Raw genomic sequence first — 6,338 nt, forward strand, 5'->3', positions numbered from 1 at the left:
TACAAGACATGCTCTACATGGCCAGAGGTTCAAAGCCAATACCAGAAGTGATACGAGACATGCTCTACATGATCAACAGTATAAAACCAAAATAACTCAGGAAAGCATATAACACATATAACACATAACATACAATTGTTCCTATATATTAAACTCACCGTGAAATAACCGGGGGTTAAAATAGTAATTTGGGCAGCACTTCGTTACTATAATTAGCTTTCTTCGTTGAAAACCGGGAGTTTTCTTGAAAACCGGGCCCTACGAGGGTTGGGCTTCAAAACCGAAAACATAAATTTCTCGGGCTTCTTGGGCACTTCGGGGCGTGTTTCGGGTGTTGGAAATGATCTCGGGGCTTCGGGGGAAGTGGAAATAGCTAAAATATGAAATTAGGGGTGAAAATGGGCATTTTTCCAAAATTACCTGGGAGATCTCGCAACCCCCCCCCCCTTTTATAGGGTGCGAGATCGAAGATCGATGGTTGAGAAGGTTCCATGCGGCAGCAGATGCGAAGGCCAGGTGGCTCGGACGCGAGGCGAGGACACGCGTCGGCTTCGGATTGGACCTGCGCTTCGGATGCGAGCGTTGCGACACGCGGGTCAGACACGGATACGCGTCGGCTTCGGATTGGACCTGCGCTTCGGATCCGATGACGTGGCCTATTCCGGACCTTATCCATGCGAGATTTCTCGGAAATTGTGCCCAAATCTTCTAAAATCCATAACTTTCGGATACGGGCTCCGTTTTTGACGTTCTTTATATGCACGCGTAGGCGAGAATATATTCTACAACTTTTGTTTAGACTTCGTCGGCTAATTTTGACTTTATTTTTAACATTATTATTTTTAACAGACCGGGAAAATCCGTTAAAAATTCATAACTTCTTCATCCGATGTCCGTTTTCGTCTGTCTTTTTACCATTGTACTATTATTGACGAGACCTTTGATTCACATTTAGGTTGAGTCGGCGAAAAATTACTCGATCTAAAATTCGAGTTTTTAGCTGTCTACTGCTAAGCTAAAACATAGAAAAATCATAACTTCCTCATACGAAGTCAGATTTTGACGTTCTTTTTATGAAAATTATCGGTTTAACGAGTACTACGACTTTCATTTAGATCACCAAGGCTAAAAAGTAGTTTATCAAAAACTCAGTTTTTACGTTATTCGGCGCCGTGCCGGTTTTGTCGCGGATCTTTGATTAGTCATAACTTCTTCGTTATAACTCGGATTTCGATGAGGTTTTCGCCTAAATGTTTCTAACGAGATTCTTTACAACTTTCAATAATAAAATTTAACTTATTTCAAATTTTATATTTTCGTTAAATTTCAATATTTGCCTAATGTTCGGAATCTCATAAGACTTCTAAAACATTCTGGATGATTCTAAACATAGTTTTACTAGATTTCTCGTAAAAACTATCCGTTAGAACTCAATACTCATAATTATATAATATTTCATAATATTATTCACTTTTAAAAATTACATAACACGATAACCGAACGTGTATGTTACAAATACCTCCTCCTTTTGAGGATTTCGTCCCCGAAATCATACCGATATAAATGACAAGGAATATTTCGCTCTTATCTCATTCTTATTTTCCTAATTATAATTTGGGCCTCGATGATGTTTCCACTTGACGCACACCAACTCTAAGACATATGCACAAAGCATATCTTCTACCGTTTAATTTGTTCTCTCCATCTGACCATCCCCTTCTTCAATTCTCTGACTGAAATTTCGTCACTACACGAGACATGGTTATCAGAACCAATCAATTCACTTCGCATATTTATATTAACCGGACTTGATTCTTTATGACCAATAAGGTCTGAACAAAAATCATCTTCTTAGTCATCACCGAAACGAAGGTAATGAAATACTCGAACAAAAACGGAATCAATTTCTAGCTTCTTGGTAAACTTGTGACTTTCCCTGATCCAAGTGTGAGTCATGTGCTTCCAGTAGTATAGGCCTCTACTACTATTCATACCTACTCACACTCGTCCCAAGTATTGTCTCGCAGTCCCTAAGTTCTTATCTCCTAAAATCACAAAACGATTTAACACATACGAATGTATCCAAATAATCTTAAAATTTCCCTAGACTCTACTAGGACTTATTCCATGCATATCTTCAACATAATTGTGCTTCAACTCGGTTGGTGATGGAAACTCCAGACGATAAGACAACTTCAGAAATTACACGAACCGTTCTATCATCCCGCCAATCAAATGTGTACATTTGGATGTACCGTATTCCTCTATACGTATTGTTATTTTATTAGACGCATTCTAAAGGCAAGATACCATTCTTAAGGTATCTTCCGATAGGTATCATTCACTATCGTAAGCCTTCTCATTTCCTCCATTTACTCAGTTCACTATGAGTCTTCACCATGACGTTATGTTCACAAAAACAGGCGTTCAACATATCAGAACGAGAATATAGATAGAGGAAGGTTTTGACGTGTATTCCTCCTTATTACTCTGAAAAGTTACATGCCAGTTCTAATATCATAATTAAACGTTTAGAATCCTGAGCACATAAAATTTCTAGATCCGGTCGGCAATAGACCATAGATCCAATCAAAGAATAGCATATAAGGCATATAATGCTATAACATAAATCATTTAGCACATAAAAGCAATTTAGGCATCTAATCCTAAAGTAAGCTAGTGCTTGTGTCAATTCAAGTGTACTACCTAAAATATATTATACACTCATCTCACAATCATCGCTTAGCATTCTAAGTTTAAGTCTAGAAATCCTACAAATTTCTAGTTCACTTAGACTAATTCTCTAAAAAATTTGAAGTAACTTAATATTTTAAAATACTAGGTTTATCACTACCCAATACCCCACTTAAATCTTTCCTATGGTTTGTATCCATATACTTACAAATGACTCCGTTCATATATTGAACGTTAGACAGTTTAAGTCTAAATGTCAATCTGTGATATTTAGTTCACTTAAACTAGTGCTCTGATACCATGATTGAAAGAACCCCTTTCTAAACTTTCGTACTTGACAATTGTTTCTCCAAAAACATGCTACATGCATTTTCATAAAAACAATATTTTACATTGATAAAGTGATTACAAACGACTGGATACAAACCGACTATTACAAAGTGTTATATATTACACAACTACCCATGATACTATACTTTTATACATACATGATCCCTAAATACAAAAGTAATATTATAACTATTCTAAACCTTCCAACAGTATACGACTATATTGGTTACTTATCTCCTGCAATTTGTTAAACAGTGAGAGGAGTACGCGGTGACGCTTAGTGAGTTCAATAATAGATACAATATAACGTTATGCCATATATATATACTTCCATATGGCAGAAGCAAATGGAACAAGGAACAACAAAGGCATATGTGAATCATGCGACAAACTTTCCATATTAATCAATGATTTGATTCAAAGATATACAATCAACGAGACATAACAATTTCAATACTTGATATACATCAATAACACTTCAGCCCAAATGGCACAGAAAACATACAATTTCTGATTATCATTTTGCTAGAATATACAGGCTTTCAGCCCTACATAGCCCTATGCCAATACCAGAAGTTATACGAGTCATGCTCTACATGGCCAAAGGCATAAAGCCAATACCAGAAGTGATACGAGACATGCTCTACATGGCCAAAGGCATAAATCCGATACCAGAATAATACAAGACATGCTCTACATGGCCAGAGGTTCAAAGCCAATACCAGAAGTGATGCGAGACATGCTCTACATGATCAACAGTATAAAACCAAAATAACTCAGGAAAGCATATAGCACATATAACACATAACATACAATTGTTCCTATATATTAAACTCACCGTGAAATAACCGGGGGTTATAATAGAAATTTGGGCAGCACTTCGTTACTATAATTACCTTTCTTCATTCAAAACCGACAGTTTTCTTGAAAATCGGGCCCTGCGAGGGTTGGGCTTCAAAACCGAAAAGATAAATTTCTCGGGCTTCTCGGGCACTTCGGGGCGTGTTTCGGGTGTTGGAAATGATCTCGGGGCTTCGGGGGAAGTGGAAATAGCAAAAATATGAAATTAGGGGTGAAAATGGGCAATTTTCCAAAATTACCCGGGAGATCTCGCAACCCCCCCCCCTTTTATAGGGTGCGAGACCGAAGATCGATGACGGAGAAGGCTCCATGCGGCAGCAGATGCGAAGGCCAGGTGGCTCGGACGCGAGGCGAGGACACGGGGCATGCATGCGAGGATCCGATGACGTGGCCTATTCCGGACCTTATCCATGCGAGATTTCTCAAAAATTGTGCCCAAATCTTCTAAAATCCACAACTTTCGGATACGGGCTCCGTTTTTGACGTTCTTTATATGCACGCGTAGGCGAGAATATATTCTACAACTTTTGTTTAGACTTCGTCGGCTAATTTTGACTTTATTTTTAACATTATTATTTTTAACAGACCGGGAAAATCCGTTAAAAATTCATAACTTCTTCATTCGATGTCCGTTTTCGTCTGTGTTTTTACCATTGTACTACTATTGACGAGACCTTTGATTCACATTTAGGTTGAGTCGGCGAAAAATTACTCGATCTAAAATTCGAGTTTTTAGCTGTCTACTGATAAGCTAAAATTTAGAAAAATCATAACTTCCTCATACGAAGTCAGATTTTGACGTTCTTTTTATGAAAATTCTCGGTTTAACGAGTACTACGACTTTCATTTAGATCACCAAGGCTAAAAAGTAGTTTATAAAAAACTCAGTTTTTACGTTATTCGACGAGAATACATTCTACAACTTTCGTTTAGACTTCGTCGGCTAATTTTGACCTTTTTTTAATATTATTATTTTTAACAGACCGGGACAGGAAAATCCATTAAAAATTCATAACTTCTTCATCCGATGTCCGTTTTCGTCTGTCTTTTTACCATTGTACTACTATTGACCAGACCTTCAATTCTCGTTTAGGTTGTGTCGGCTAAAAATTACTCGATCTAAAATTCGAGTTTTTAGCTGTCTAATACTAAGCTGAAACTTAGAAAAATCATAACTTCCTCATACGAAGTCAGATTTTGACGTTCTTTTTATGAAAATGCTCGGTTTAACGAGTACTACGACTTTCATTTAGATCACCAAGGCTAAAAAGTAGTTAATCAAAAACTCACTTTTTACGTCATTCGGCGTTGTGCCGGTTTTGTTGCGGATCTTCGATTGGTCATAACTTCTTCGTTATAACTCGGATTTCGACGAGGTTTTTGCCTAACTGTTTCTAACGAGATTCTTTACAACTTTCAATATCAAAATTTTACTTATTTCAAATTTTATATTTTCGTTAAATTTCAATATTTGCCTAATGTTCGAAATCTCATAAGACTTCCAAAACATTCTGGATGATTCTAAACATAGTTTTACTTCATTTCTAGTAAAAACTATCCGTTAGAACTCAATACTCATACTTATATAATATTTCATAATATTATTCAATTTTAAAAATTACATAACACGATATCCGAACGTGTATGTCACAATACATCTTCGTGGCCCGCAGATGGATCGAAAATTTAGACTTTTGTGCTTCCTCTGATAATTCCTGACCCTGTCGCACTGCGTTAGTAACCCATGACTATCTCTAACAACTAACGGAATGTGGCCCCTGATTCTCTCTTCATTCCAATTCTCCCTCTTTAAACCCTGTACCTGAGCTTTCTTGATCAAATCTAACAGTGGTGAAATGATAACCATCCACAAACGTGGATCTCTGATGGGTGTGCTCGCTTCCTTGCGACTCAAGGCATCGACCACAATATTGGTCTTCCTAGGATGGTACAAAATCTCACAGCCATAATCATTCACCACGTCTAACCATCTGCGTTATCTCATATTCAGGTTCGGCTAGTCCATCAAATATCTCAAGCTCTTGTGGTCTGTATAAATCGTTCATCTGACCTCATACAAGTAATGTTTCAAAATCTTGATGGCAAAAAGCACACCCCAGCTGTAAATCATGAGTTGGGTAACTCTCCTCATGAGGCTTCAACTGCTTTGATGTGTAAGCAATCACATGACCTCTTTGCATAAGCACTGCACTCAAATCCAAAATCGACGCATCATAATAAACCACAAAGTCATCCAAACCCTGAGGAAGGTTAGAATCGGAGCCTCACACAATCCCTACCTCAATGTCCCAAATGTTACCTGGTGCTTAGGCCGCCACACAAAAATAACATTTTTCTTCATCAATCGGGTCAAAGAGAAAACAATCATGGAGAAATCCTGAATGAACTCTGGAGAGAACCTGCTAACCGAAGGAAACTCTGGACCTTAGATG

The sequence above is a fragment of the Lactuca virosa genome, chromosome 2, assembly GCF_052849685.1.
Source record: "Lactuca virosa cultivar CGN04683 chromosome 2, Lactuca_virosa_CGN04683_v6, whole genome shotgun sequence".
Taxonomy (NCBI): domain Eukaryota; kingdom Viridiplantae; phylum Streptophyta; class Magnoliopsida; order Asterales; family Asteraceae; genus Lactuca; species Lactuca virosa.